This window comes from Bos javanicus, chromosome 3 (genome assembly GCF_032452875.1).
Source record: "Bos javanicus breed banteng chromosome 3, ARS-OSU_banteng_1.0, whole genome shotgun sequence".
NCBI classification, from domain to species: domain Eukaryota; kingdom Metazoa; phylum Chordata; class Mammalia; order Artiodactyla; family Bovidae; genus Bos; species Bos javanicus.
In genome coordinates, this window is record NC_083870.1 from 71,053,569 (window position 1) to 71,075,543 (window position 21,975).

A 21,975-nucleotide genomic window follows, 5' to 3' on the forward strand; every position below is an offset into this window, starting at 1 on the left:
TATTCTTTGATCAATTTCATAGCCTGCTTTCATATATTAAACTATATTTCATGTTTATTTTATTAAAACAATTTCTTTTCTCAAAATAAAAGTTTCACCATTATATCAGTGACTTGTGTTCTTATAAGAATTCAGAAAATATAAATTGAAAAGGAATATTAAATATTTGTAATAACTTTCTAGAAGACTGTAAGATTTTGTATATTTACTTTTGTTGTGTTAGCCTTCACTTATATAGGGAGCAGAGGAGAGAGTTAGAGAAAGGACACATATAATTAAGTAACTGCAATTATAAAGTATCCAGAAATGGTATGTAATCATTTTAAGTGTATGTAATATATCAAGATTTCCAGGAGAAATATCAATAACCTCAGATATGCAGACGACACCATCCTTATGGCAGAAAGTGAAGAGGAACTAAAAAGCCTCTTGATGAAAGTGAAAGAGGAGAGTGAAAAAGTTGGCTTAAAGCTCAACATTGAGAAAACTAAGATCATGGCATCTGGTCCCATCACTACATGAGAATTAGATGGGGAAACAGTGGAAACAGTGTCAGACTTTATTTTGGGGGGCTCCAAAAACACTGCAAATGGTGACTGCATCCATGAAATTAAAAGACGCTTACTCCTTGGAAGGAAAGTTATGACCAACCTAGACAGCATATTGAAAAGCAGAGACATTACTTTACCAACAAAGGTCTGTCTAGTCAAGGCTATGGTTTTTCCAGTGGTCATGTATGGATGTGAGAGTTGGACTGTGAAGAAAGCTGATTGCCGAAGAATTGATGCTTTTGAACTGTGGTGTTGGAGAAGACTCTTGAGAGTCCCTTGGACTGCAAGGAGATCCAACCAGTCCATTCTGAAGGAGATGAGGCCTGGGATTTCTTTGGAAGGAATGATGCTAAAGCTGAAACTCCAGTACTTTGGGCACCTCATGCAAACAGTTGACTCATTGGAAAAGGCTCTGATGCTGGGAGGTATTGGGGGCAGGAGGAAAAGGGGACGACAGAGGATGACGTGGCTGGATGGCATCACCGACTCAATGGACATGAGTCTGAGTGAACTCCTGGAGTTGGTGATGGACAGGGAAGCCTGGTGTGCTGCGATTCATGAGGTTGCAAAGAGTTGGACACGACTGAGCAACTGAACTGAACTGAACTGAATATATGGTTAGAATTTAAAATGTAAAGCACAATATAAAAATACATGAAAAGTCTTTGTAAAATTTTAGATGATTTTCAATAATATTTTCAATCTAGAAAAATAAATGTCTCACTATTATTATGACATTTTTCACTTTATACAGTAGAGCTAATACCATTCAAAATTTCTCTTTACTGCTCATCAGTTATATATGCAGGGTTTTGTGTTTCTTTTTTAAAATTCTCTAATTTTCTTAATCTATGCTAAAGCTCCAAAAATTAAATATTTTGCAACAGCAGTTATTCATTGTGCTTCTTTGCTGGACTGCTAATAAATCCTAGTAGCATTTCCCTAATTTTCTGTAAAATCGTAACTGTCTATTTAAATCCATGGCACCAGCTCTCTGTTTTCTTGTTAATTTGCAGAAAGCTAATGAGCAAGTCATATTGGTATTTTTAATTATCCTTCAGAAAGAACAAAGGGGGATACTGTGATGTGGTAAAACTATGACAGATGTAGAGTTCCATAACAAATTAGATAATCTCTCTGTTACCCAATTTTTCTCTTCTGTATTTAGAACAATACATATCTTCTGGGGACTTAATTAAAAATAATAGTCCATGTCACATAGCATTGTTATAAGACTTGAATGAAAAAAAAAAACATAAAAAGCAACTTAGTGCATTCCACAGAGTATGCACTTAATAAAGGTAAGTGTATAGTAGTGGAGGCAGGAATCTTTTCTGTGTAGTTGTAGGAGGATTTGTCAACTATGCAAGTAAGAGCTATGAGACACTTTATCAAGGAATGGTAGAATTTTGTATCATATATTTGAATATAATTCATTCAATATTTACTGAATATTTGTTACCCTTCCTATATGCTCCCATTCTATACTACAGATCATTCATAACATTTCAGTTCAGTTCAGTTCAGTCAGTTGTGTCCGACTCTTTGCAACCCCATGAATCGCAGCACGCCAGGCCTCCCTGTCCATCACCAACCCCAGGAGTTCACTCAGACTCATGTCCATCAAGTCAGTGATGCCATCCAGCCATCTCATCCTCTGTCGTCCCCTTTTCCTCCTGCCCCCAATCCCTCCCAGCATCAGAGTCTTTTCCAATGAGTCAACTCTTCGCATGAGGTGGCCAAAGTACTGGAGTTTCAGCTTTAGCATCATTCCTTCCAAAGAAATCCCAGGCCTCATCTCCTTCAGAATGGACTGGTTGGATCTCCTTGCAGTCCAAGGGACTCTCAAGAGTCTTCTCCAACACCACAGATCAAAAGCATCAATTCTTTGGCACTCAGCTTTCTTCACAGTCCAACTCTCACATCCATATATGACCACCGGAAAAACCACACCTTGACTAGACAGACCTTTGTTGGCAAAGTAATGTTTCTGCTTTTGAATATGCTATCTAGGTTGGTCATAACCTTCCTTCCAAGGAGGAAGCGTCTTAATTTCATGGCTGCAGTCACCATCTGCAGTGATTTTGGAGCCCAAAAAATAAAGTCTGACACTGTTTCCACTGTTTCCCCATCTATTTTCCATGAAGTAATGGGACCAGATGCCATGATCTTCATTTTCTGAATGTTCAGTTATAAGCCAACTTTTTCACTCTCCTCTTTCACCTTCATCAAGAGGCTTTTTAGTTCCTCTTCACTTTCTGCCATAAGGGTGGTGTCATCAGCATATCCGAGGTGACTGATATTTCTCCTGGCAATCTTGATTCCAGCTTGTGCTTCTTCCAGCCCAGCATTTCTCATCATGTACTCTGTATATAAGTTAAATAAGCAGAGTGACAATAAACAGCCTTGACGTACTCTTTTTCCTATTTGGAACCAGTCTGTTGTTCCATGTCCAGTTCTAACTGTTGCTTCCTGACCTGCATACAGATTTCTCAAGAGGCAGGTCAGGTGGTCTGGTATTCCCATCTCTTTCAGAATTTCCCACAGTTTATTGTGATCCATACAGTCAAAGGCTTTGGCATAGTCAATAAAGCAAAAATAAAAGCAGAAAACTGAAACCATACTCACAGAAAACTAGTCAATCTAATCACACTAGGACCACAGCCTTGTCTAACTCAATGAAACTAAGCCATGCCCATGGGGCCACCCAAGACAGGAGGGTCATAGTGGAGAGGTCTGACAGAATATGGTCCACTGGAGAAGGGAATGGCAAACCACTTTAGTATTCTTGCCTTGAGAACACCATGAACAGTATGAGAAGGCAAAATGATAGGATACTGAAACAGGAACTTCCCAGGTCAGTAGGTGCCCAATATGCTACTGGAGATGAGTGGAGAAATAACTCCAGAAAGAATGAAGGGATGGAGCCAAAGCAAAAACAATACCCAGTTGTGGATGCGACTGGTGATAGAAGGCAAGGTCCAATGCTGTAAAGAGCAATATTGCATAGGAACCTGGAATGTCAGGCCCATGAATCAAGGCAAATTGGAAGTAGTCAAACAAGAGATGGCAAGAGTGAACATCAACATTCTAGGAATCAGACAATTAAAATGGACTGGAATGGGTGAATTTAACTCAGATGACCATTATATCTAGTACTGCAGGCAGGAATCCCTCAGAAAAAATGGAGTGGCCATCATGGTCAACAAAAAAGTCCGAAATGCAGTACTTGGATGCAATTTCAAAAACGACAGAATGATCTCTGTTCGTTTCCAAGGCAAACCACTCAATATCACAGTAATCCAAGTCTATGCCCCAACCAGTAATGCTGAAGAAGCTGAAGTGAATGGTTCTATGAAGACCTACAAGACCTTTTAGAACTAACACCAAAAAAGATGTCCTTTTCATTATAGGGGACTGGAAGGCAAAAGTAGGAAGTCAAGAAACACCTGGAGCAACAGGCAAACTTGGCCTTGGAATACGGAATGAAGCAGGGCAAAGACTAATAGAGTTTTGCCAAGAAAATGCACTGGTCATAGCAAACACCCTCTTCCAACAACACAAGAGAAGACTGTACATTTGGACATCACCAGATGGTTAACACTGAAATCAGATTGATTATATTCTTTGCAGCCAAAGATGGAGAAGCTCCATACAGTCAACAAAAACAAGACCAGGAGCTGACTGTGGCTCAGATCATGAACTCCTTATTGCCAAATTCAGACTTAAATTGAAGAAAGTAGGGAAAACCACTAGACCATTCAGGTATGACCTAAATCAAATCTCTAACGGTTATACAGTGGAAATGAGAAATAGATTTAAGGGACTAGATCTGATAGAGTGCCTGATGAACTATGGACTGAGGTTCGTGACATTGTACAGGAGACAGGGATCAAGACCATCCCCATGGAAAAGAAATGCAAAAAAGCAAAATAGCTGTCTGAGGAGGCTTTACAAATAGCTGTGAAAAGAAGAGAAGCCAAAAGCAAAGGAGAAAAGGAAAGATATAAGCATCTGAATGCAGAGTTCCAAAGAATAGCAAGAAGAGATAAGAAAGCCTTCCTCACCAATCATTGCAAAGATACAGAGGAAAACAACAGAATGGGAAAGACTAGAGATCTCTTCAAGAAAATTGCAGATACCAAGGAAACATTTCATGCAAAGATGGGCTTGATAAAGGACAGAAATGGTATGGACCTAACAGAAGCAGAAGATATTAAGAAGAGGTAGAAAGAATGCCCAGAAGAACTGTACAAAAATGATCTTCACAACCCAGATAATCACGATGGTGTGATCACTGACCTAGAGCCAGACATCCTGGAATGTGAAGTCAAGTGGGCCTTAGAAAGCATCACTATGAACAAAGCTGGTGGAGGTGATAGAATTCCAGTTGAGCTATTTCAAATCCTGAAAGATGATGCTGTGAAAGTGCTTCACTCAATATGCCAGCAAATTTGGAAAACTCAGCAGTGGCCACAGGACTGGAAAAGGTCCGTTTTCATTCCAAGCCCAAAGAAAGGCAATGCCAAAGAATGCTCAAACTACCACACAATTGCACTCATCTCACATGCTAGTAAAGTAATGCTCAAAATTCTCCAAGCCAAGCTTCAGCAATATGTGAACCGTGAACTTCCAGTTTTTCAAGGTGGTTTTAGAAAGGCAGAGGAACCAGACACCAAATTGCCAACATCTGCCGGATCATCGAAAAAGCAAGAGAGTTCCAGAAAAACATCTATTTCTGCTTTATTGACTATGGCAAAGCCTTTGACTGTGTGGATCATAATATTTATCACACAACAAGTAATCAATAACTTGATTTCCACTCAACTGAGAGCTTTTTTAAGGCAAAGACAATTTTTATCATCTTTTTGTTTCTATTTCTTTGTAAAAATGCAGATACATATTATATTACACACAATGCTTTTTCTGTCTATAGCTCTGTTTTCCTATTTATGTGTAGTCCCAAGTCAATCTCATGATTTTTACTGCTGCTTACTATTTATATTTTGAAGAATCAAAATTCTGTGTCTCTGGGTTATATCTTAAATTTAATATAGCTCCTATATTTCCAAATGCATGCTAAATACTTCTGCTTTGAAGGCCTAAAATCTTTTGAAAATCATACATTGTAATGGAATTTATTATTATTTTTTATTTGTTTCCCTCCCTTTCCAGTGTTGCTTTTCTTTCTATATGTCCAGCCTCCCCTAGGTTCATAACCATCTGAAGTTTCCCATATTAAAATTTTAGAACATATTTTGATTTTTTTTTCTCTTACCTCACCACATATTATTAGATCTGAAGCCTCCAAACTTTATCTGCAAGGTCTCTTTGGCAGAGACTGGCTCGCTTTTCACCAAACCCATTTTCTGTTTCTTCAGGACACAACTAGCCTATATTTTCCAGCCTCCTTACTCAGTTAATTGAAGCAAAAGACTAAATTTTGATCAGTGGAATCTGGGGAAAAGTGATTGGCAGCCCTTCCGGGTATATACCATGCACTAAATTCCATGATTTTTCCTCTTCTTTTGCTATCTTGGAAAACGCATGTTAAAGATGGCTGAACCATAAGATGGTTCTGGTTGGGAACCAGAGTCCTGGTTACCAAATCACAGCAGTAGGGTGAACAAGAACACACACTTGGCAAACTTTTTCACTAAAGTCAAGATAATAAATATTTAATATTTTGTGGACCATATGGTATCTGTTGCAACTGCTCAATTACATGTTGTAAAACAAAGGCAACCATAGATAAGATGAAAAATAAATGAGTATAGTTGTGTTGCAATAAAAACTTATTTACAACATAAGAAGTTGGTCAGATTTGGCCTGTGAGTGATAATTTTCCATAGAAAATTAGACTTGCAGATTTTTATACCTTATATACACAAGAGTGCTAGATTCTTCTAACCCAAAACAAATGTTAGGCATAACAAATTTCTCAAACAAATAAATACTTATAAAATTCCTTATACAAATAAGGCTACTCTAAAGCATTGTTACAGGTTAAAATTGTTTACACATTGTAATAATACTGAAGTACTTAAGAATAAATCACCACTAAAACTAATATACAAACACCAGGACAAAATTTGCTTAAATAAGAAAGTGCTATACCAAAGACAAGGTTAATAGGAAGAAATAGAAGTTTATGCTAAAAAAGATGGTGATGGAAAAAAGTGGGATTGGAGTCAGGAGGTGACATATTAGGAGCCCTTTCTTTGAGAAGTGATATACTGATAGCAGAAGAAAAGCTTTCTTTTCTCTTCTTCCCAGAGATTTCTTAACAGAAGCAGTAACCACCAAGGATTACAGGAGCAGCATTTCATCTTAAAAGAAAATTAATAGGTCAGTTAGCAACTTTTCCTTCTTTTTATTTCTTAGAACCAAGAGTAAACTTGTATTTTCTGTCTGATAATCAATCCACTAGTCCAAATTGTATAGTAAGAGAGTATAATGATTAAGATCACCAACTTTGGAATAAGAAATATTTAAGCTTAAATTCTTTCTTATTTTATTAATTGCTTGACATAAATAAATTTTTTGAAGCTCAGTAGAAATTTTGGTTCTTCATAGATGAAGTATGTAAAGCATTTAGGGTATTACTGTATCACAGTAAGCACTCAGTTCATGGTAGTGATACTTATGTACAAAGACAATAGAGATTCCATGAATTCACAAGGAATGACTCATTCTCTTGAAATTCACCTGATGTCTTTTTAATACCTTTGTATTGTGTTTTGAAGAAAATATTTCCTAAAGTTGCACATTTATCTGTTAACAGGAGTGAGCTTTGTAATTACAGAAGCTAAAAATGCCTATCATTTGCTGGGAAGGTGAAAAGGATGAACAGAACAGAAGCAAGAGAAAGGAGCTATTATGCAGATATATGTTATTTCACATAATCACACAAGGGCAAGCATAGACAGAGACTCAAAGTGTTTCCAGATAAATTTTATGCATATTATTTTGACTATTTATTATTAACTACAATGATTTGTTATTGGATACAGAATATTAAAAAGATGTATTTTGAAATATCAATAACCTAAAATGTGAGTGAAGGGATAAGTATAGTTTCTGTATGCTATCAAAGTTAAGCTGTTATAATGTTAACATGTTAGCATAGCATGTTTTAACTATAATAGATTTTATGTTAACCTCATTGTAATCACAAAAGAAAAACCTGTAGTAGATAAACAAAAGATTAAAACAAAGAGATCAAAGTATACCACCAAAATGGCAATAGTAAGACCTTAACTATCAATAAGTACTTTAAATGTAGATGGATTAAATGCTCCAATGAAGAAATAGAATAACTGCATAGATTAAAAAACAAGATCCACTGATACTGTTGCCTACAGTAGACTCACTTTAGCTTTAAGGATAAAGTGAAGGAATAGGAAAAGATATTGCAAGCAAATGGTAATCATAGAGAGCAGGGGTAGTGATACTTATATATATATAAAAAACACTGTAGACTAAAAATGGTGAAAAAAGACAACAAACTCTAATTAAATAATGATAAAAGATCAATTCACAACAAGATATAATGATGTTAAATATTTATGAACCTCACACTGAAGGACCTAAATATATAAAATGCAGAACTAAAAGAAGAAATAAGCAATAGTACAATAATAGAAGACTTTAATACTTGACTCACAGCAGTGGAAAAGTTATAAGACACAATTAATAAGAAACTTTATTTGAATATTTTAGACAAAATGGACCTACCAGACATATATACAACATTCCTCCGAGTCACAGCAGAATACACATTCTTTTCCAGCATATACAGAAAATTCTCCAGGATAGATCATGTGTTAGGTCACAAAACCTGTCTCAACAAATTTAAGAAGATAGAAATTTTATCAAGTATCTTTTCCAAACACAATGCTATGAAACTAGAAATGAATAGCAGGAGTAAAATAGAAAGTCCTATTTCCCCATACCAACTAGCCAAAATGGGTAACCAGTATCTCTCAGATTCTCTCACCCTCTGTCCCTCTCTGCCCCTCTCTCTCCATATATGTATGTATTGTGCATGTATGTAATATCTGTTTGACAGCTAGAGAGCTGTAAATGAAAAGAAAACTAGAAAATTAATTCTTAATAGAAAGAAGCCCTTCCTAGGTAAGCAGAAATGCCAAAATCTGGGGTGGGTAGGATGAGACTTGGGCTTGCCTGGCAGAGAGATTTTACTGTGGTAAATGAAAATTTATAGTTTCATAAGTTATAAATGTACAAAGATTTTTTGGCTAGTGTGATGGATTAGAGTCTTTAAAACCCTCAGATAGAGAACTAGTTCTTGCTAAATTTCTGCAGTGAAACTTCTGCTGAGTTTTTAGTATTTCAGGAAGTTGGAAGGCTATGATTGAAAGCAGAGAGAGAGAGCAATTTATAACCATCATGCTTAGATTCCAAAGACCTGCTAGAATGAGGAATTGGTAATATGCATTAGGTTGATTTCACCCTCAAAACCATAGAACAAGAACCTGCCAAAGCTTCAGCAGATTCCCCCATCCAACTCAATCTCTAACTGGACAAAAGTGATCAATTCCTTACTCTTAGGGTCCTGAAAGGTCTTGCCCTCTTTAAGGGAAAACAAAATGTACTCTATTCTCTTAAGTTATTTTAAACACATTGTCTTAAGTATAAAAAAGAAAGCTGTGAGACATATTAAACATAGAAAAATATGACCACAAATGCCCCAGATGTTGCAATCATTAGAGAAGAAATTTATGTAAAATAAATGACATAAATATTTAAAGAAATTAGATGGAAAATAAATGGATTAAAAGATGGAGAATTTTAAGAGGGAAATAAAACATCTAAGAGAGAACCAAATCATTTTCTAGAAGTTAAAAAATGCTATATCATGACACCAGTTCAAGATGGCGGAGAAGGATGTGAGCTCATCTTCCCCTGTGAGAGCATCAAATTGCAACTAGCTGTTGAATAACCATCAACAAGAGGACGCGGGAACCCACCACAGATGATACCCCATGTCCAAAGACAAGAAGCTGCAGCAGGACGGTAAAGGCTCAATCATGATAAAATCAAATGCCATACTCACCGTGTGGGTGACCTTCAACTGTAGAACAATAACACCAAAGAAGTTCTCCCACTGTTGTGAAGGTTCTGAACTCCATGTCAGGCTTCCCAGCCTGGGGATCCAACCAAAGGACTGGGAATCCCCAGGGAATCTGACCTTGAAGGCCAGCAGGATTTAATTATAGGACTTCTACAGGACTGGGGAAAACAGACTTCACTCTTAAAGGGCACAAACAAAGTCTCATGTGCACCAAGACCCAAGGGAAAGGAGCAGTGACCCCACAGGAGACTGGACCAAAACCACCTGCAGGTGTTGAAGAGTCTCCTGTGGAGGCATGGGTCGGCAGGGGCTCACCAAAAGAAGTGGGGCACTGGCAACAGCAGTCTGGGAAGGCCCCCCTTGCTGTAAGCCTTGGAGGTTGTCATTAATCCTACCATAGAGCCCTTGGACCCCCGGGGCTGTCAACTCAGGCCACAAACTACGAGGGAGAGAGTGCAACCCCACCCATCAGCAGATAATTGGATTAAAGTTTTACTGAGCAAGGCCCTACCCACCAGAGCAAGACCCAGTTCTTCCCAAAACCAGTCCTTCCCATCAGGAAACTTACACAGGCCTGTTAGCCTCCTTCATCAGAGGGCAGACAGAAGCATGAAAAACTGCAGTCCCACAGAGCTAAAACAAAAACCACGTTATAGAAAGTTAATCAGGATGAAAAAGCAGAGTTATATCCCAGAGGAAAGGACAAGATAAACCCTCAGAACAAGTAAATGAAGTGGAGATAGGTAAGTCCAGGAAGCACAGAGAGTCCCAGGCATGATAAACCCCATGAGGAGCACACTGAGACACATACAAATCAAACTGACAAAAATTAAAGACAGAGATAAAATATTAAAGGCAATAAGGGAAAAATGACAAATAATGTATAGGGGGACTCCTTCCAGGCTATCAGCTGATTTCTCAACAGAAACTCTACAAGCCAGAAGGGAACAACCACTGCTGCTGCTGCTGCTGCTGCTGCTGCTGCTAAGTTGCTTCAGTCGTGTCCGACTCTGTGTGACCCCATAGACAGCAGCCCACCAGGCTTCCCCGTCCCTGGGATTCTCCAGGCAAGAACACTGGAGTGGGTTGCCATTTCCTTCTCCAATGCATGAAAGTGAAAAGTGAAAGTGAAGTCGCTCAGTCGTGTCCGACTTTAGCGATCCCATGGACTGCAGCCTATCAGGCTCCTCCGTCCACGGGATTTTCTAGGCAAAAGTACTGGAGTGGGGTGCCGTTGCCTTCTCCGGAAGGGAATGGCAGGATATATTTAAAGTGATGAAAGAGAAGAAACTGCAGCCAGCAATACTCTACCCAACAAGACTCTCATTCAAATTTGATGGGGAAATCAAAAGCTTTCCATACAAGCAAAATTTAAGAGAATTCAGCACTGCTAAACCAGCTTTACAACAAATGCTAAAGAAACTTCTCTAGACAGGAAACACCAGAGAAGGAAAAGACCTGCAGAAAATAAACCCAAAAGAATTAAGAAAATGATAGTAAGTTCAAATGCACCACCCAAAAGACATAGACTGGCTCAGTTCAGTCATTCAGTTGTGTCCGACTCTTCGGGACCCCATGGACTGCAGCATGCCAGTCTTCCCTGTCCATCACCAACTCCCGGAACTTGCTCAAACTCATGTCCATTGAGTCGGTGATGCCATCCAACTATCTCATCCTCTGTTGTCCCCTTCTCCACCTGCCTTCAATCTTTCCAGGCATCATGGTCTTTTCCAATAAGTCAGTTCTTCTCATCAGGTGCCCAAAGTATTGGAGTTTCAGCTTCAGCATCAGTCCTTTTAATGACTATTCAGGACTGATTTCTCTTAGGATTGACTGGTTGGATCTCCTTGCAGTCCAAGGGACTCTCAAGAGTCTTCTCCAACATTACACTTCAAAAGCATCAATTCTTTGGCATTCAGCTTTCTTTATGGTGCAACTCACATCTGTACATGACTACTAGAACAGTAGACTAGACAGACCTTTGTTGGCAAAGTAATGTTTCTGCTTTTTAATATGCTGTCTAGATTGGTCATAGCTTTTCTTCCAAGGAGCAAGCGTCTTTTAATTTCATGGCTGCAGTCACCATCTGCAGTGATTTTGAAGCCCAAGAAAATGAAGTCTGTCACTGTTTCCATTTTTTACCCATCTGTTTGCCATAAAGTGATGGAAACACGCCATGATAGACTGGCTGGGTGAATGTAAGCGTGTGCGTGGATGCACTTCCACTTACCACATCACTCTGCTTGACTCCCCAAATTGTATGTAATTATTTTATATTATTGAGTTAATCATGTTCCTATTAGGGCTTGCAATTGTAATTTATCATTTTTGTCTGGCTATTGATTGTGATAAATTAATAAACATCTTTTATACTGTGATTAAAAAAAAAAAAAGGAATAAGTCTTGCAAGTGGACACCAGTTCTATCCCTGGTCTGGGAAGATCCCACATGCATCAGAGCAACTAAATGCCTTCACCACAACTGCTGAGCCTGCACTCTGGAGCCTGATAGTCACAGCCACTAAGCCCACATATAACAGCTACTGAAGCCCAAGGGCCCTAGAGCCTGTGCTCTGCTATGAGAGATGCCCCTGCAACAAGAAGCTCTTGCAATGCAGTTATAGAGTAGCCCCTGCTCACCACAACTAAGACATAGCACAGCCTACATAAATAAACAAATAATTTTTAAAAACTATATAAGAAATTGAGAGTATACCGGAAGGGCTTAATAGCAGACTGGTCAGAGCAGAAAAAAGAATTAGTAAACTTGAACAGTTTACTAATTTACTAATTTCAAGATAAATTACTAATTTACTAATTTATTAGCAATTGCTAATTTACTAATTTCAAGAGAAATTGGAAATTACTCAAACTAGAGCATAATTAGAAATTACCCAAATTAGAAATTACTAATTTACTAATTTCAAGAGAAATTAAAAATTACCCAAACTAGAGCATACAAAGGAGACTATGTGTGTGTGTGTTTGTGAAATATTTGAGGCTTTCTCCTCTAAAATTAATGAAGAATTCATAACAAACACCTATTTCTTATCCATCACAAATAATTACTGAAAGCCATGTGTTACTGGTGTTACTAGTGTTTGTGTTACCAGTGTTAGACCCCCTCCCCTGCCTTTGAATCTCAGTATTTTCATATTGCTTATATCTAAAATCAACAGAAAGTTTTTCTCAAACTGAAACAATAATATTGCATATTATATATGGAAATGTAAATATATATATATATATATAAATTTTCTCTACTTCACTCTTTCAACTAGTTCATTTTTTAAAGCTTCTTAGAAATCTGTTGCAGTATTTCATAGAATAATTTTTGCCTTCAATGTAAATTCTATACTTAATCAGGATGATATTTTTATATTTCTACCCATTCATGGATACAGATCCCATGTATGTGCATGCATAGACAAAATAAAAAAATCTTAAGGAACAATATTTGACCTCTGCCAGAATTCTCTCTTTAGAAGTGCTACCAAATTCCCTGATTTGTTTTTTGTATTTACTTTCCAATACTATTCTTGGTTGCTTATGTTCCAATCATGCTGAATACCACTGATTCTTGAAAATGCCATGATTTTCTGCTTTTCTCCTTTGATGTCAATATTTCTCCCTCCCAGCTACAATGCTCCATATTGCAAACACTACCAGAATAATTTCTCAAGAAATATCCCAACATTGTCTATGAAAATTTAACTAATTCTTTCAATTGTTCATGTTGAGGAACTAAATTGTGTTCAATTCGTTGATCCCATGGACTACAATCCAGGCTCCTCTGTCCTCCACTATCTCCCAGAATTTGCTCAAATTCATGTCCATGGAGTTGGTGATGCTATCCAACCATCACATCCTCTGCTGCAGCCTTCTCTTTTTGCCTTCAATCTTTCGCAGCATCAGGGTCTTTTAAATGAGCTGACTCTTCATGTCAGTGGCCAAAGTATTGGAGCTTCAGCAACTTTCTTCCAATGAATATTTAGGGGCTAATTTCTTTTAGGATTGACTGGTTTGATCTCCTTGTAGTCCAAGGGATTCTCAAGAGTCTTCTCCAGCACCACAAATCGAAAGCATCAATTCTTGGGTGCTCAACTTTCTTTACGCACCAACTTTCACATCTGTATAAAAGTACTGGAAAACTGTAGCTTTGACTATATGGACCTTTTTCAGCAAAGTGATGTCTCTGATTTTTAATACACTGTCTACTTATGTCATAGCTTTCCTTCCAAGGAGTAAGGGTGTTTTAATTTCATGGCTGCATTTACCATCTGCAGTGATTTTGGAGCCCAAGGCAAGAAAATCTGTCACTGCTCCCACTTTATCCCCTTTTCTTTGCCATGAAGTGATGGGACCACATGCCTTGATCTTAGATTTCTGAGTATTGAGTTTTAGGCTAGCTTTTTCACTCACCTCTTTCACCCTGATCAAGAGACTCTTAGTTTCTCTTTGCTTTCTGCCATTAGAGTGGTATCATCTGCTTATCTGAAGATGTTGTTATTTCTCCTGGCAGTCTTGTTTCCAACTTGTGATTCATCCAGCCCTGCATTTCACATGATGTATTCTGCATAGAAGTTAAATAAGCAGGGTGACAGTGTATAGCCATGACGTACTCATTTCCCAATTTAGAATCAGTCCATTGTTCCCTGTCTGGTTTTAACTGTTGCTTCTTGATGTGCATACAAGTTTCTCAGGAGACCAGTAAGTTAGTCTGGTACCCCTATCTTTTGAAGAATTTCCATAGTTTGTCGTGGTGCACACAGTCAAAGGCTTTAGAGTAATCAATGAAGCAGAAGAAGTTTTTCTGGAACTCCCTTTGTTTCTCCATGATCCAGCCAATGTTGGCAATTTGATCTCTAGTTCCTCTGCCTCTTCAATACCCAGCTTGTACATCTGAAAATTTTTGGTTCATGTACAACTGAAGCCTAGCTTGAAGGATTTTGAGTATAACTTTGTTGTCGTGTGAAATGAGCACAGTTTTAATAGTTTCAATATTCTTTGGCATTGCCCTTCTTTGGGATTGGGATGAACATTGAACTTTTCCAGTCCTGGGATTAATTCTGAACTTTTCCAGTCCTGGGGTGAAAACTGACCATTTCCAGTCCTGTGGCCATTGCTGAGCTTTCCAAATCTGCTGACATAGTGAGTGCAGCACTTTGACAGCATCATCTTTTAGGATTTTAAATAGCTCAGCTGGAATTCAGTCACCTCGCGTAGCTTTGTTCACTGTAATGCTTCCTAATGTCCACTTGACTTCACACTCCAGGATGTTTGGCTCTAGGTGAGTGACCACACCATTGTGGTTATTTGGGTCATTATGACATTTCTTATAGTTTTTCTATGTATTTTTGCCACCTCTCCATAATCTCTTCTGCTTCTCTTAGGTCCTTACTGTTTCTGTCCTTCATTGTGCCCTTCCTTGCATGAAATGTTCCCTTGATATGTTCAGTTTTCTTTAAGAGATCTCTAAATTTTCCTATTCTATTGTTTTTCTTTATTTCTTTGCTTTGTTCATTTAAGAAGATTTTCTTTTTTCCTCTTGCTCTTCTCTATAACTCTGCATTCAGATGGGTATGTCTTTCCCTTTTCCCCTTGCACTTTGCTTTTTTCTTTTCTCAGCTATATGTAAAGACTTGCATTTATTTTTCTTATGGATGGTTTTGTCACTGGCTCTGATACAATGTTAAGAACCTCCATTCATAGTTCTTCAGGCAATCTGTCTGCCAGATCTAATCCCTCAAATCTATTCATCACCTCCACTGTATAATCATAAGGGATTTGATTTTGGTCATACGTGAATGGCCTAGTGGTTTTCCCTACTTTCTTCAGCTTAAGCCCAGATTTTGCAATAAGGAGTTCATGATCTGAGCCAAAGTCATCTCTGGGTCTTGTTTTTGCTGACTGTGTAGAGCTTCTTCATCTTTGGATGCCAAGAACATAATCAACCTGATTTTGGAAGTGATCATCGGGTGATGTCCATGTGTAGAGGTCATCTCTTGTGTTGTTGGAAAAAGGTGTTTTCTATGACCAGCATATTCTGTAGAAAAATCTCTGTTAGCCTTTGCTCTGCTTTATTCTGTACTCAAAGACCAACTTGCCTGTTACTCTGGGTATCTCTTGACTTCCTACTTTTGTATTCCAGTCCCCTACGAGGAAAAGGAGAATCTTTTTTTGGTGTTAGTTCTAGAAGGTGTTTTAGGTCTTCATAGAACCAGTAAGTTTTAGCTTCTTCGGCATTAGTGTTTGGGGCATAGACTTGGATTACTCTGATGTTGAATGGTTTACCTTGAAAACGAAATGAAATCATTCTGTTGTTTTTGAGGTTGCACCCAAGTACTACATTTTGAACTCTTGTTGACTATGAGGGCTATGCCATTTCTTCTAAGGGATTCTTGCCCACAGTAGCAGATATAATGGTAAACTGAATTAAATTTGCTTATTTCTGTCCATTTTCATTCAGTGATTCCTAAAATGTTGATGTTCACTCTTATCATCTCCTGTTTGACCATGTCCAATTTGCCTTGCTTCATGGACCTAACTCTATGCAATATTGTTCTCTATATCATTGAACTTTTTTTTCACTGCAAGACACATCCACAACTAAGCATCGTTTTTGCTTTGGCCCAGTCGCTTCATTCTTTCTGAGCTTTTGGTAATTGCCCTTCACTCTTCTCCAGTGGCTTCACTAGTGCCTCAGATAGTAAAGAATCTCCCTGCAATGCAAATTAAATACCTGGGTTGGGAAAATACCCTGAAGAAGGGAATGGTTACCCACTTCAGTACTTTTGCATAGAGAATTCCACAGACAGAGGAGCCTGGCTGGCTACAGTCCATGGGGTCACAAAGAGTCAGACATTACTGAGTGACTAACACTTTCTTTCTTCCCCGGTATTGTACTGGACACCTGGGGGTGGGGGGTGGGCTCATCCTCTGTTATCATATCTTTTTGTCTTTTCATTCTATCAGTGGAGTTCTCCAGGCAAGAATACTCGAATGTATTGTCATTTCCTTCTCCAGTGAACCATGTTTAGTCAAAACTCTTCTCTATGTCCTGTCTGTCTTGTGTGGCTCTGCATGGCATGGCTCATAGCTTCATTGAGTTATGTAAGTCCCTTCACCCAAGTCTGTGATCCATAATGGGAAATTCTTTCAATTATATGTATTCTGTCCCTTCTTCTGAAACACCATAGTACTTAAAATATCATATTTCAATTATAAAAGCATTATCATGATTTAAAAATAGAAAATACAGTAAACATAAAATTAATAGCATTTAAAATTTGCAACCTGTATGTAATCACTGTTAAAATTTTGATGTTTTTCATTTCAGATTGCCAGGCATATATGTGTTCTTTTCATCAATGTCTCTTCCATGCTTCTCACCCCATCCCTCCAACCCCACTTTCTGGGTCATACATGATTGTTAGCTGAGCTTTTCTTGTCTTTGACCACATACATATCCCTGTGGTAACTAGGTCTAATATGAGCTACTATCAGCACTACCCAACACATCCAAGCATATCTTCCCTCTGACCAATGTTTATTATAATTCATGTATCATAAGTGGTGAATATGCAGAGTCATTCGGCAGAATCTAGCATAAATAGTGGCACTTGCACAGATTGGGAAAGAGTTATCCCATTTTTATGCTTCTACAGATCCTGAGTTTGAACCAGGAGGCAGAAGTGGTAGCAGTGCAATCTATCTTCCTACTTAAAGAAAGTGAAGTCTTTTCAGCTCCACTGGCAAAGTGGAGGCAAAGTACTGATAGACTAGAGCATTTTTTTCTCAGTTTGGTGGGTATTTAACCTTGAAAAAAACTGTATTGTAGCATCCTTATTATATTTGCAGAAACTTCTCCCACTTTGTAAGCTTTTAAAGGAAAAACCAGATCTGTCTACCACAGTGGAGGGGGTTCTATATTTTAACTATGGCCTCATAAATACATACAGAAATAAAGATTACAACTTCTACTCATACTGGTTTCATAGTTGTGTGATGAACATATTTGTATAGTTTAATTAATATCTTTTTCTTCCTCTCCATTTTCCCAAGTCCTTATATGTATAAGATTAATGTAATCGTAATAGAACTAAAGAGAAAAGGACATTGCATAGTGATCCTGAGCTCAGCGTAGGATATAGTAACTAATGAGATTTGAATTATTTCCCTTATCGAAGTAGATGCATTTTCTTTTTGTTGAATAAAAAACATTTATGCTAGAATTGAGTCACTTTGGGGGATTGAGAAGTCTTAGCATCAGAAGAAAGATGTAGCTGCGAATTTGTCAAGGTTTTTTATTTTTGTCTCTATACAGTCTGAATGCCAATTTTTGGGAACATATCCTTTAGTTAGATCATATTTTGAGGTACAAACCCATGTCCCAACATAAAATTTAAAAGGATCAAATAATTCTCACCCCAGCTTCTGCCAGTCATTTGATGTTCATGTTATCACTTTTAATCCTAAGAGAGAAGTACAAAGACCATTAAGAAATTAAGAACAGACCTATGGACATGGGTGGAGGGGTGGAGGGAGAGAATGAAATGTATGGAGAGAGTAACATGAAAACTTAACAATACCATGTGTAAAATAGAGGCCAGTGGAAATTTGCTGTATGACTCAGGGAACTCAAACAGAAGCTCTGTATCAACCTAGAGGGGTGGGATGCAGAATGGGATGGGAGGGAGTTTCAGGAGGCAAGGGACATTGGTGTACCTATGGCTGATTCTTGTTAATGTTTGAAAGAAAACAACAAAATTCTGTAAAGCAATTATCCTTCAATTAAAAATAAAGTGGCAAAAAAAGAAGTCATTCACAGTGACATTAAGAGTTCAACAGTGGCAGCATCAAATTTCCAGCATTAGAAACCCAAAAGTTGATCATTTTTGTGGTATTGTCTAGTCTGGATTCCTGCTACGTAGCCTCCCTTGGTTTTAGCCTATTTTGTGAGCTTTGTCCCCAGATTGCTCCCATTGATTTGAGTTATCTAATATCCTTCCAGTGAGTACCTTTATTGTTTCAATAGCAATGTTCTCAGTTGCATGCAAGAATAAGAATCTAATACACAGAGTTTTTCTCAAGTGTAAATTATTTCTTTTCTGAAACTGGAACAGTAGGGTTTTTGCCTTAATCATTTGTCAAAGATTATAATAACATATAATTATTATATAATTATACATAATCTATTATATAATTATTATATACTAATCTATAATTATTATAAAATCATGAAGATTTTTAATGTACAATGCACCCAGAACAGTGCCAGGGCTGAGAGAAATGCTATAATAATGTTATTAATCATTGTATTAATTTATATTAATAAATTATTATTTTTAATCATTTTCAGTGCTGTAACTTTCAGCTTTTAGGGAAATTGGAAGGGAATGCATCAGAGGCTGATAATGAGAAGGCATATATTGAAAGAAAGTCATGGTACTTGGAGGCTACAATCCTGCGCCACTCATCTTTCCTTGTTCTATGGTCACTTGTCTTTTCGTTTAATGTCTCTAGTTAGGGTATAAAATCCTTGGGGTCAGGAATGTGTGTCGTCATTTTTTTGTTCCCAGCTGCATCCAGCAAAGTCCTGTACACTCTACGTGGTCCTCAGTGATCATTCATTGATGTTTTTCTCAACTGTGATTTAGTCAGTGTTCACGTCAACAACTAAGTAGAAAGACTTTTCTTAAAGCCTACGTCCAAAAAAAAAAAGAGCAGAAAAACTGCTTTTACATATTTATTTTTATTATAAATGTGTATACTGAAATACACATATCAATTCTGTAAAATCAGATTTCCATTACCTTCTATGACACACTAGTGAAAAAACCTTTAAAAGTATCACTAATGGTCTTCTATGGCTAAATCAAATCCACATTTTTTAGTTCTTATTTTTCTGGAGTTTATGGAAGCATCGGATAATGTTGATCTCTTTCTTCCTCTTTGCTGCATCTCTTCCCACCTCAACTTCTATGACACTGTGTGTTGTTCTTCATATTCTTTCCTACTCTTCTGGCCTTTTTTGTGCTCCTCTTGCTTTTTACTTAAATGTTAGTGTTACTCATGCTTCCATCTACAATTTTTTTCCTCAGTCTATATTAGTTTCCTGATTGACAGCATACAGTGCCATGCTTTACAGTATAATGTTTTATCTTACAGGTCCTAGAAACATCTCTCCTGAGTTCCAAATATATTTCTCACTATCCACTGTGTATGTTTACTTGGATGTCCTCCACTGAACTCAAACTCAACATGCTATGAACTAAAATCACTTCCTTTCCTTTTATAACCTATCCTGTGGGTAATCCCAAACATCCCTCTTTACTTCCTACCTTATATCGTCAAATCTCATCCATGTATTTGCATTTGCTCTCAAAATTCTCCATCTCTTGTTCTCCAATGGCACTATCTAATTCTTACTATTTCCTTCCTCATATCTACCTTGGATATCTTTCTAAAATGTAAATCCACTCTTTGGTTGTGTCTTCCACTTATAGGAGACATGGAGAATGAAGTCAAAAACCTTTTAATTTAGCAGGAAAAAAAAAAATCCTTAGTGATCTTGATAACCCCTATCTTTCCAGCTCTCTCCTGCCATCAGAACTCTCAATCCCAATGTTCCAGCTATTGGACTAGTCACAATTTTCAAATTCCTTTGTCTGAACTTGCCTTATATTCTGGTCTGCTTGGAGACTTTCTGATTGATCTTTTAGAATTGAGAGGTATTCTCTACAAGAGCTTTCCCACCGTGCTTCTGTATGCCTCATTATAACATTTATCACATGGCATTACAGCAAAGTTGATTATGTAATGTTCCACTCATTTGACTAGTTCAGTACAGTTGCTCAGTCATGTCCAACTCTTTGTGACCCCAAGGACTGCAGCATTCCAGGCTTCCCTGTCCACCACCTCTCCAGGAGCTTGCTCAAACTCATGTCCATTGAATCGGTGATGCCATCCAACCATCTCATCCTCTGTCATCCACTTCTCCTGCCTTCAATCTTTCCCAGGGTCAGGGTCTTTTCGAATGAGTCAGTTCTTCGCATCAGATGGCCAAAGTATTGGAATTTCAGCTTCAGCATCGGTTCTTCCAATGAATATTCAGGAATGATTTATTTCAGGATTGACTGGTTTGATCTCCTTGCAATCCAAGGGACTCTCAAGAGTTTTTTCCAACACCACAGTTCAAAAATGCCAATTCTTTGGTGCTCAGCTTTCTTTATAGTCCAATTCTCATATCCATACATGACTTCTGGAAAAACCATAGCTTTGACTAGATGGACTTTTGCTGGCAAAGTGACGTCTCTGCTTTTTAATATGCTATCTAGGTTGATCATAGTATTTGACTAGTATTGTATTTATTTTGGTATCCCTAGTGCTAAAATGGAGAAGGCAATGGAACCCCACTCCAGTACTCTTGCCTGGAAAATCCCATGGACGGAAGAGCCTGGTAGGCTGCAGTCCATGGGGTTGCTCAGAGTCGGACACGGCTGAGCGACTTCACTTTCACTTTACACTTTCATGCATTGGAGAAGGAAATGGCAACCCACTCCAGTGTTCTTGCCTGGAGAATCCCAGGGACGGGGGAGCATAGTGGGCTGCTGTCTCAGGGGTCACACAGAGTGGGACACGACTGAAGTGACTTAGCAGCAGCAGCAGTACTAAAAAATGAAAATAGAATTTTTAATAGAATTTTCTGTGTATATTACTTAGTCCTTGGAATAGTTTCAAGACCAAATGTTTGCCTTTAATATATTTTGTTTTCATTAAAATATTTTTCATCAATGTAGGGAAATCAGATTGATGAATATATAGACTAATAAAATTGAGATAAAGTCATTAAGTGCCACTAAAATTTTAAGAAGTAAACTCAGTTCTATCTTATTCTTTGACTTAACTATCTCAACTGTTCTGCTGATGAATCAAATTTTAGGTTAAAAGTCCTATTTTTAGTAATTTCAGAAACCTCCTACTCTCCTTTCTTTCCCACATTTAGAGGGGAAAAAACAAACTTGAAAGCTGATTTTTTTTTTTTTTTAGAATTTTGCTTCTTCTAAAAATGTGGTTCTTTAGATAAAGAAGAAGAGTGATTATGGGAGTTTAAATAAAGAATGAAGCACTTTATCATAGTTTTGGAAACATTTCCTAACATACTACCTGCATGCATAATTGTAACTATACTTTTCCTGGCATCCTCTCTCCTTTCCTGTTGCATTCTTCTTACTAGAATACAGATTGCAGTTAAGCTCCCTGTGAAAATGACAGCCATGATCATGCCACTGCCCTCATGATACACAAAGTAAAGTACTTTGGAAAA